General features: G+C 49.4%; 1 non-coding gene across 1 annotated transcript; it reads right to left on the bottom strand.

Annotated features, from left to right (window-relative positions):
- Nucleotides 1-11,368: 11,368 nt before the first annotated feature.
- Nucleotides 11,369-11,441, bottom strand: Trnat-agu (transfer RNA threonine (anticodon AGU)). Its single transcript has one exon. It is a non-coding gene; the product is annotated as a tRNA-Thr (tRNA).
- Between the last annotated feature and the right edge of the window lie 411 nt (nt 11,442-11,852).

Genomic DNA, 11,852 nt, shown 5'->3' with positions numbered 1-11,852 from the left:
ATGGGAACGTGCAGTGGGATTTACGTGAAATCGGCGCAAGGCAGATCTTTCCGACGTAGGCCTGAGAATCTTATGGGAACATTTGTACTGTTTCTAAATTAAGTGTAGGTGTGGGAGGAGGGTGCTTCCTGCGCACGAATAAAAGCACGCTCGCCAGTTGTGGATGTTAATCGTTCGCTCGTATCTGCCTACACACCTCTGCTGGTTGGGAATTATTCCACTTACATGGCAAGGTGCGCATGTAGGTGTGTTAAAAATTCTGGAGGCGCTGGGTATCGATCCCAGTACCTCCCGCACGCTGGGCGAGCGCTCTACCATCTGAGCTACGCCCAACCCCCCGTTAACTAGTAGTGCTACATACAGTCATATCAACGTCACAGACCCTTGCACTCCCATTATTCCGCAGACAAACCCTACTCTCTATGTATCAGTGAGGGTGTCTTTCAGGTTTCGTGCATTCTGTATCGAATCGTAGTTGGCCACAATGAAAGTGGCACGCATAACGTCGAAAATAGAGTTCAGACACCGCTCTGAGTAAGACGAACGTGTTGTCCACTCTCTAGACTTCAATGACGTTAAGCCGTGATACCTAAGACAGATCTGCACTCGATGACACCACGATAACAGCCGGTCCCCACACTTACATCTTGCTCTCCTTATGACAGTATACATCATATCAGTCTGTGACGCTGGTTTTGCAACTTTTTGCGTGCGTTTATGTTCGCCGCGTCCAACACTTACCATGTACTGACCACAAAACATGGAGGAGCCGGGGCTTGAACCCGAGACCGTTCACACGCTAAGCGAACGATCTGTCAACTGAGCTACAGCTACACACACGACCAAGCCTGGCTATTCTCCATTCTTTGCGACTCTGATGTGCACGGACACGATGGTTGGTTGGTTTGTAGCGGCGAAGGTACCAGAATACAAAGGCGCGGACACGTTCATATACACAAGAGTTCCAAGTAGTTTCGATGCTCTGGTATTACGAATGCAAATTCCGTCTGTTTTGAACGTCTTAAATTGAAAGGGCGGTCACAAATTGGTCCATTTCACTCCTTGTCGACAATCACACAGCACCTGAGGTAACAAGCACATCTCGAGCCCCATTGTGCTCTCCATTGTTCATGCCAACTCAGTGCCTCGCTCTTTGCTACTGTGTAAAACTCTTGTCATCCAACTGCAAAACACTGGGACACAACAAGTTTCCGCGTCTCCATTGCACTGATCGTACTACGAAACGCTCCCCAAACTTGGCAATCACCCATGCAGATGACTTTTCCGACTTTACACGACGCTCACGCATCGCTCACGCTAGTGACAGCCTTATTTATAGTTCGACGTCGCGCCAAAGCGAATGAGCACATTTCGCCTACGGCTTAGGCCGCTCTCCTAGTGTGGCTGCTCTGTGTCTGCAGGCAGCGAGGGGCTGCAAGCTTCCTGTGTTCGCACCTATATCACCTGTGCTTCCTTGTCAGAGACAGACTATCGCAAAACATACAACTCACTCCATGAATTGATTGCTACGGCATCTGTTATCAGCAGTCACAACCAGCAACACCAGTAGCAGCCGACTGCACGCAAAGAATGGGAACGTGCAGTGGGATTTACGTGAAATCGGCGCAAGGCAGATCTTTCCGACGTAGGCCTGAGAATCTTATGGGAACGTTTGTACTGTTTCTAAATTAAGTGTAGGTGTGGGAGGAGGGTGCTTCCTGCGCACGAATAAAAGCACGCTCGCCAATTGTGGATGTTAATCGTTCGCTCGTATCTGCCTACACACCTCTGCTGGTTGGGAATTATTCCACTTGCATGGCAAGGTGCGCATGTAGGTGTGTTAAAAATTCTGGAGGCGCTGGGTATCGATCCCAGTACCTCTCGCACACTGGGCGAGCGCTCTACCATCTGAGCTACGCCCACCCCCCCGTTAACTAGTAGTGCTACATACAGTCATATCAACGTCACAGACCCTTGCACTCCCATTATTCCGCAGACAAACCCTACTCTCTATGTATCAGTGAGGGTGTCTTTCAGGTTTCGTGCATTCTGTATCGAATCGTAGTTGGCCACAATGAAAGTGGCACGCATAACGTCGAAAATAGAGTTCAGACACCGCTCTGAGTAAGACGAACGTGTTGTCCACTCTCTAGACTTCAATGACGTTAAGCCGTGATACCTAAGACAGATCTGCACTCGATGACACCACGATAACAGCCGGTCCCCACACTTACATCTTGCTCTCCTTATGACAGTATACATCATATCAGTCTGTGACGCTGGTTTTGCAACTTTTTGCGTGCGTTTATGTTCGCCGCGTCCAACACTTACCATGTACTGACCACAAAACATGGAGGAGCCGGGGCTTGAACCCGAGACCGTTCACACGCTAAGCGAACGATCTGTCAACTGAGCTACAGCTACACACACGACCAAGCCTGGCTATTCTCCATTCTTTGCGACTCTGATGTGCACGGACACGATGGTTGGTTGGTTTGTAGCGGCGAAGGTACCAGAATACAAAGGCGCGGACACGTTCATATACACAAGAGTTCCAAGTAGTTTCGATGCTCTGGTATTACGAATGCAAATTCCGTCTGTTTTGAACGTCTTAAATTGAAAGGGCGGTCACAAATTGGTCCATTTCACTCCTTGTCGACAATCACACAGCACCTGAGGTAACAAGCACATCTCGAGCCCCATTGTGCTCTCCATTGTTCATGCCAACTCAGTGCCTCGCTCTTTGCTACTGTGTAAAACTCTTGTCATCCAACTGCAAAACACTGGGACACAACAAGTTTCCGCGTCTCCACTGCACTGATCGTACTACGAAACGCTCCCCAAACTTGGCAATCACCCATGCAGATGACTTTTCCGACTTTACACGACGCTCACGCATCGCTCACGCTAGTGACAGCCTTATTTATAGTTCGACGTCGCGCCAAAGCGAATGAGCACATTTCGCCTACGGCTTAGGCCGCTCTCCTAGTGTGGCTGCTCTGTGTCTGCAGGCAGCGAGGGGCTGCAAGCTTCCTGTGTTCGCACCTATATCACCTGTGCTTCCTTGTCAGAGACAGACTATCGCAAAACATACAACTCACTCCATGAATTGATTGCTACGGCATCTGTTATCAGCAGTCACAACCAGCAACACCAGTAGCAGCCGACTGCACGCAAAGAATGGGAACGTGCAGTGGGATTTACGTGAAATCGGCGCAAGGCAGATCTTTCCGACGTAGGCCTGAGAATCTTATGGGAACGTTTGTACTGTTTCTAAATTAAGTGTAGGTGTGGGAGGAGGGTGCTTCCTGCGCACGAATAAAAGCACGCTCGCCAATTGTGGATGTTAATCGTTCGCTCGTATCTGCCTACACACCTCTGCTGGTTGGGAATTATTCCACTTGCATGGCAAGGTGCGCATGTAGGTGTGTTAAAAATTCTGGAGGCGCTGGGTATCGATCCCAGTACCTCTCGCACACTGGGCGAGCGCTCTACCATCTGAGCTACGCCCACCCCCCCGTTAACTAGTAGTGCTACATACAGTCATATCAACGTCACAGACCCTTGCACTCCCATTATTCCGCAGACAAACCCTACTCTCTATGTATCAGTGAGGGTGTCTTTCAGGTTTCGTGCATTCTGTATCGAATCGTAGTTGGCCACAATGAAAGTGGCACGCATAACGTCGAAAATAGAGTTCAGACACCGCTCTGAGTAAGACGAACGTGTTGTCCACTCTCTAGACTTCAATGACGTTAAGCCGTGATACCTAAGACAGATCTGCACTCGATGACACCACGATAACAGCCGGTCCCCACACTTACATCTTGCTCTCCTTATGACAGTATACATCATATCAGTCTGTGACGCTGGTTTTGCAACTTTTTGCGTGCGTTTATGTTCGCCGCGTCCAACACTTACCATGTACTGACCACAAAACATGGAGGAGCCGGGGCTTGAACCCGAGACCGTTCACACGCTAAGCGAACGATCTGTCAACTGAGCTACAGCTACACACACGACCAAGCCTGGCTATTCTCCATTCTTTGCGACTCTGATGTGCACGGACACGATGGTTGGTTGGTTTGTAGCGGCGAAGGTACCAGAATACAAAGGCGCGGACACGTTCATATACACAAGAGTTCCAAGTAGTTTCGATGCTCTGGTATTACGAATGCAAATTCCGTCTGTTTTGAACGTCTTAAATTGAAAGGGCGGTCACAAATTGGTCCATTTCACTCCTTGTCGACAATCACACAGCACCTGAGGTAACAAGCACATCTCGAGCCCCATTGTGCTCTCCATTGTTCATGCCAACTCAGTGCCTCGCTCTTTGCTACTGTGTAAAACTCTTGTCATCCAACTGCAAAACACTGGGACACAACAAGTTTCCGCGTCTCCACTGCACTGATCGTACTACGAAACGCTCCCCAAACTTGGCAATCACCCATGCAGATGACTTTTCCGACTTTACACGACGCTCACGCATCGCTCACGCTAGTGACAGCCTTATTTATAGTTCGACGTCGCGCCAAAGCGAATGAGCACATTTCGCCTACGGCTTAGGCCGCTCTCCTAGTGTGGCTGCTCTGTGTCTGCAGGCAGCGAGGGGCTGCAAGCTTCCTGTGTTCGCACCTATATCACCTGTGCTTCCTTGTCAGAGACAGACTATCGCAAAACATACAACTCACTCCATGAATTGATTGCTACGGCATCTGTTATCAGCAGTCACAACCAGCAACACCAGTAGCAGCCGACTGCACGCAAAGAATGGGAACGTGCAGTGGGATTTACGTGAAATCGGCGCAAGGCAGATCTTTCCGACGTAGGCCTGAGAATCTTATGGGAACGTTTGTACTGTTTCTAAATTAAGTGTAGGTGTGGGAGGAGGGTGCTTCCTGCGCACGAATAAAAGCACGCTCGCCAATTGTGGATGTTAATCGTTCGCTCGTATCTGCCTACACACCTCTGCTGGTTGGGAATTATTCCACTTGCATGGCAAGGTGCGCATGTAGGTGTGTTAAAAATTCTGGAGGCGCTGGGTATCGATCCCAGTACCTCTCGCACACTGGGCGAGCGCTCTACCATCTGAGCTACGCCCACCCCCCCGTTAACTAGTAGTGCTACATACAGTCATATCAACGTCACAGACCCTTGCACTCCCATTATTCCGCAGACAAACCCTACTCTCTATGTATCAGTGAGGGTGTCTTTCAGGTTTCGTGCATTCTGTATCGAATCGTAGTTGGCCACAATGAAAGTGGCACGCATAACGTCGAAAATAGAGTTCAGACACCGCTCTGAGTAAGACGAACGTGTTGTCCACTCTCTAGACTTCAATGACGTTAAGCCGTGATACCTAAGACAGATCTGCACTCGATGACACCACGATAACAGCCGGTCCCCACACTTACATCTTGCTCTCCTTATGACAGTATACATCATATCAGTCTGTGACGCTGGTTTTGCAACTTTTTGCGTGCGTTTATGTTCGCCGCGTCCAACACTTACCATGTACTGACCACAAAACATGGAGGAGCCGGGGCTTGAACCCGAGACCGTTCACACGCTAAGCGAACGATCTGTCAACTGAGCTACAGCTACACACACGACCAAGCCTGGCTATTCTCCATTCTTTGCGACTCTGATGTGCACGGACACGATGGTTGGTTGGTTTGTAGCGGCGAAGGTACCAGAATACAAAGGCGCGGACACGTTCATATACACAAGAGTTCCAAGTAGTTTCGATGCTCTGGTATTACGAATGCAAATTCCGTCTGTTTTGAACGTCTTAAATTGAAAGGGCGGTCACAAATTGGTCCATTTCACTCCTTGTCGACAATCACACAGCACCTGAGGTAACAAGCACATCTCGAGCCCCATTGTGCTCTCCATTGTTCATGCCAACTCAGTGCCTCGCTCTTTGCTACTGTGTAAAACTCTTGTCATCCAACTGCAAAACACTGGGACACAACAAGTTTCCGCGTCTCCATTGCACTGATCGTACTACGAAACGCTCCCCAAACTTGGCAATCACCCATGCAGATGACTTTTCCGACTTTACACGACGCTCACGCATCGCTCACGCTAGTGACAGCCTTATTTATAGTTCGACGTCGCGCCAAAGCGAATGAGCACATTTCGCCTACGGCTTAGGCCGCTCTCCTAGTGTGGCTGCTCTGTGTCTGCAGGCAGCGAGGGGCTGCAAGCTTCCTGTGTTCGCACCTATATCACCTGTGCTTCCTTGTCAGAGACAGACTATCGCAAAACATACAACTCACTCCATGAATTGATTGCTACGGCATCTGTTATCAGCAGTCACAACCAGCAACACCAGTAGCAGCCGACTGCACGCAAAGAATGGGAACGTGCAGTGGGATTTACGTGAAATCGGCGCAAGGCAGATCTTTCCGACGTAGGCCTGAGAATCTTATGGGAACGTTTGTACTGTTTCTAAATTAAGTGTAGGTGTGGGAGGAGGGTGCTTCCTGCGCACGAATAAAAGCACGCTCGCCAATTGTGGATGTTAATCGTTCGCTCGTATCTGCCTACACACCTCTGCTGGTTGGGAATTATTCCACTTGCATGGCAAGGTGCGCATGTAGGTGTGTTAAAAATTCTGGAGGCGCTGGGTATCGATCCCAGTACCTCTCGCACACTGGGCGAGCGCTCTACCATCTGAGCTACGCCCACCCCCCCGTTAACTAGTAGTGCTACATACAGTCATATCAACGTCACAGACCCTTGCACTCCCATTATTCCGCAGACAAACCCTACTCTCTATGTATCAGTGAGGGCGTCTTTCAGGTTTCGTGCATTCTGTATCGAATCGTAGTTGGCCACAATGAAAGTGGCACGCATAACGTCGAAAATAGAGTTCAGACACCGCTCTGAGTAAGACGAACGTGTTGTCCACTCTCTAGACTTCAATGACGTTAAGCCGTGATACCTAAGACAGATCTGCACTCGATGACACCACGATAACAGCCGGTCCCCACACTTACATCTTGCTCTCCTTATGACAGTATACATCATATCAGTCTGTGACGCTGGTTTTGCAACTTTTTGCGTGCGTTTATGTTCGCCGCGTCCAACACTTACCATGTACTGACCACAAAACATGGAGGAGCCGGGGCTTGAACCCGAGACCGTTCACACGCTAAGCGAACGATCTGTCAACTGAGCTACAGCTACACACACGACCAAGCCTGGCTATTCTCCATTCTTTGCGACTCTGATGTGCACGGACACGATGGTTGGTTGGTTTGTAGCGGCGAAGGTACCAGAATACAAAGGCGCGGACACGTTCATATACACAAGAGTTCCAAGTAGTTTCGATGCTCTGGTATTACGAATGCAAATTCCGTCTGTTTTGAACGTCTTAAATTGAAAGGGCGGTCACAAATTGGTCCATTTCACTCCTTGTCGACAATCACACAGCACCTGAGGTAACAAGCACATCTCGAGCCCCATTGTGCTCTCCATTGTTCATGCCAACTCAGTGCCTCGCTCTTTGCTACTGTGTAAAACTCTTGTCATCCAACTGCAAAACACTGGGACACAACAAGTTTCCGCGTCTCCATTGCACTGATCGTACTACGAAACGCTCCCCAAACTTGGCAATCACCCATGCAGATGACTTTTCCGACTTTACACGACGCTCACGCTAGTGACAGCCTTATTTATAGTTCGACGTCGCGCCAAAGCGAATGAGCACATTTCGCCTACGGCTTAGGCCGCTCTCCTAGTGTGGCTGCTCTGTGTCTGCAGGCAGCGAGGGGCTGCAAGCTTCCTGTGTTCGCACCTATTTCACCTGTGCTTCCTTGTCAGAGACAGACTATCGCAAAACATACAACTCACTCCATGAATTGATTGCTACGGCATCTGTTATCAGCAGTCACAACCAGCAACACCAGTAGCAGCCGACTGCACGCAAAGAATGGGAACGTGCAGTGGGATTTACGTGAAATCGGCGCAAGGCAGATCTTTCCGACGTAGGCCTGAGAATCTTATGGGAACGTTTGTACTGTTTCTAAATTAAGTGTAGGTGTGGGAGGAGGGTGCTTCCTGCGCACGAATAAAAGCACGCTCGCCAATTGTGGATGTTAATCGTTCGCTCGTATCTGCCTACACACCTCTGCTGGTTGGGAATTATTCCACTTGCATGGCAAGGTGCGCATGTAGGTGTGTTAAAAATTCTGGAGGCGCTGGGTATCGATCCCAGTACCTCTCGCACACTGGGCGAGCGCTCTACCATCTGAGCTACGCCCACCCCCCCGTTAACTAGTAGTGCTACATACAGTCATATCAACGTCACAGACCCTTGCACTCCCATTATTCCGCTGACAAACCCTACTCTCTATGTATCAGTGAGGGCGTCTTTCAGGTTTCGTGCATTCTGTATCGAATCGTAGTTGGCCACAATGAAAGTGGCACGCATAACGTCGAAAATAGAGTTCAGACACCGCTCTGAGTAAGACGAACGTGTTGTCCACTCTCTAGACTTCAATGACGTTAAGCCGTGATACCTAAGACAGATCAGCACTCGATGACACCACGATAACAGCCGGTCCCCACACTTACATCTTGCTCTCCTTATGACAGTATACATCATATCAGTCTGTGACGCTGGTTTTGCAACTTTTTGCGTGCGTTTATGTTCGCCGCGTCCAACACTTACCATGTACTGACCACAAAACATGGAGGAGCCGGGGCTTGAACCCGAGACCGTTCACACGCTAAGCGAACGATCTGTCAACTGAGCTACAGCTACACACACGACCAAGCCTGGCTATTCTCCATTCTTTGCGACTCTGATGTGCACGGACACGATGGTTGGTTGGTTTGTAGCGGCGAAGGTACCAGAATACAAAGGCGCGGACACGTTCATATACACAAGAGTTCCAAGTAGTTTCGATGCTCTGGTATTACGAATGCAAATTCCGTCTGTTTTGAACGTCTTAAATTGAAAGGGCGGTCACAAATTGGTCCATTTCACTCCTTGTCGACAATCACACAGCACCTGAGGTAACAAGCACATCTCGAGCCCCATTGTGCTCTCCATTGTTCATGCCAACTCAGTGCCTCGCTCTTTGCTACTGTGTAAAACTCTTGTCATCCAACTGCAAAACACTGGGACACAACAAGTTTCCGCGTCTCCATTGCACTGATCGTACTACGAAACGCTCCCCAAACTTGGCAATCACCCATGCAGATGACTTTTCCGACTTTACACGACGCTCACGCATCGCTCACGCTAGTGACAGCCTTATTTATAGTTCGACGTCGCGCCAAAGCGAATGAGCACATTTCGCCTACGGCTTAGGCCGCTCTCCTAGTGTGGCTGCTCTGTGTCTGCAGGCAGCGAGGGGCTGCAAGCTTCCTGTGTTCGCACCTATATCACCTGTGCTTCCTTGTCAGAGACAGACTATCGCAAAACATACAACTCACTCCATGAATTGATTGCTACGGCATCTGTTATCAGCAGTCACAACCAGCAACACCAGTAGCAGCCGACTGCACGCAAAGAATGGGAACGTGCAGTGGGATTTACGTGAAATCGGCGCAAGGCAGATCTTTCCGACGTAGGCCTGAGAATCTTATGGGAACATTTGTACTGTTTCTAAATTAAGTGTAGGTGTGGGAGGAGGGTGCTTCCTGCGCACGAATAAAAGCACGCTCGCCAGTTGTGGATGTTAATCGTTCGCTCGTATCTGCCTACACACCTCTGCTGGTTGGGAATTATTCCACTTACATGGCAAGGTGCGCATGTAGGTGTGTTAAAAATTCTGGAGGCGCTGAGTATCGATCCCAGTACCTCCCGCACGCTGGGCGAGCGCTCTACCATCTGAGCTACGCCCAACCCCCCGTTAACTAGTAGTGCTACATACAGTCATATCAACGTCACAGACCCTTGCACTCCCATTATTCCGCAGACAAACCCTACTCTCTATGTATCAGTGAGGGTGTCTTTCAGGTTTCGTGCATTCTGTATCGAATCGTAGTTGGCCACAATGAAAGTGGCACGCATAACGTCGAAAATAGAGTTCAGACACCGCTCTGAGTAAGACGAACGTGTTGTCCACTCTCTAGACTTCAATGACGTTAAGCCGTGATACCTAAGACAGATCTGCACTCGATGACACCACGATAACAGCCGGTCCCCACACTTACATCTTGCTCTCCTTATGACAGTATACATCATATCAGTCTGTGACGCTGGTTTTGCAACTTTTTGCGTGCGTTTATGTTCGCCGCGTCCAACACTTACCATGTACTGACCACAAAACATGGAGGAGCCGGGGCTTGAACCCGAGACCGTTCACACGCTAAGCGAACGATCTGTCAACTGAGCTACAGCTACACACACGACCAAGCCTGGCTATTCTCCATTCTTTGCGACTCTGATGTGCACGGACACGATGGTTGGTTGGTTTGTAGCGGCGAAGGTACCAGAATACAAAGGCGCGGACACGTTCATATACACAAGAGTTCCAAGTAGTTTCGATGCTCTGGTATTACGAATGCAAATTCCGTCTGTTTTGAACGTCTTAAATTGAAAGGGCGGTCACAAATTGGTCCATTTCACTCCTTGTCGACAATCACACAGCACCTGAGGTAACAAGCACATCTCGAGCCCCATTGTGCTCTCCATTGTTCATGCCAACTCAGTGCCTCGCTCTTTGCTACTGTGTAAAACTCTTGTCATCCAACTGCAAAACACTGGGACACAACAAGTTTCCGCGTCTCCATTGCACTGATCGTACTACGAAACGCTCCCCAAACTTGGCAATCACCCATGCAGATGACTTTTCCGACTTTACACGACGCTCACGCTAGTGACAGCCTTATTTATAGTTCGACGTCGCGCCAAAGCGAATGAGCACATTTCGCCTACGGCTTAGGCCGCTCTCCTAGTGTGGCTGCTCTGTGTCTGCAGGCAGCGAGGGGCTGCAAGCTTCCTGTGTTCGCACCTATTTCACCTGTGCTTCCTTGTCAGAGACAGACTATCGCAAAACATACAACTCACTCCATGAATTGATTGCTACGGCATCTGTTATCAGCAGTCACAACCAGCAACACCAGTAGCAGCCGACTGCACGCAAAGAATGGGAACGTGCAGTGGGATTTACGTGAAATCGGCGCAAGGCAGATCTTTCCGACGTAGGCCTGAGAATCTTATGGGAACGTTTGTACTGTTTCTAAATTAAGTGTAGGTGTGGGAGGAGGGTGCTTCCTGCGCACGAATAAAAGCACGCTCGCCAATTGTGGATGTTAATCGTTCGCTCGTATCTGCCTACACACCTCTGCTGGTTGGGAATTATTCCACTTGCATGGCAAGGTGCGCATGTAGGTGTGTTAAAAATTCTGGAGGCGCTGGGTATCGATCCCAGTACCTCTCGCACACTGGGCGAGCGCTCTACCATCTGAGCTACGCCCCCCCCCCCCCGTTAACTAGTAGTGCTACATACAGTCATATCAACGTCACAGACCCTTGCACTCCCATTATTCCGCAGACAAACCCTACTCTCTATGTATCAGTGAGGGCGTCTTTCAGGTTTCGTGCATTCTGTATCGAATCGTAGTTGGCCACAATGAAAGTGGCACGCATAACGTCGAAAATAGAGTTCAGACACCGCTCTGAGTAAGACGAACGTGTTGTCCACTCTCTAGACTTCAATGACGTTAAGCCGTGATACCTAAGACAGATCTGCACTCGATGACACCACGATAACAGCCGGTCCCCACACTTACATCTTGCTCTCCTTATGACAGTATACATCATATCAGTCTGTGACGCTGGTTTTGCAACTTTTTGCGTGCGTTTATGTTCGCCGCGTCCAACACTTACC

Source organism: Schistocerca gregaria, unplaced genomic scaffold, assembly GCF_023897955.1.
Source record: "Schistocerca gregaria isolate iqSchGreg1 unplaced genomic scaffold, iqSchGreg1.2 ptg000451l, whole genome shotgun sequence".
Lineage (NCBI taxonomy): Eukaryota > Metazoa > Arthropoda > Insecta > Orthoptera > Acrididae > Schistocerca > Schistocerca gregaria.
The sequence above is the reverse complement of the archived record's forward strand: the minus strand, read 5'-3'. Positions and strand labels throughout refer to the sequence as shown.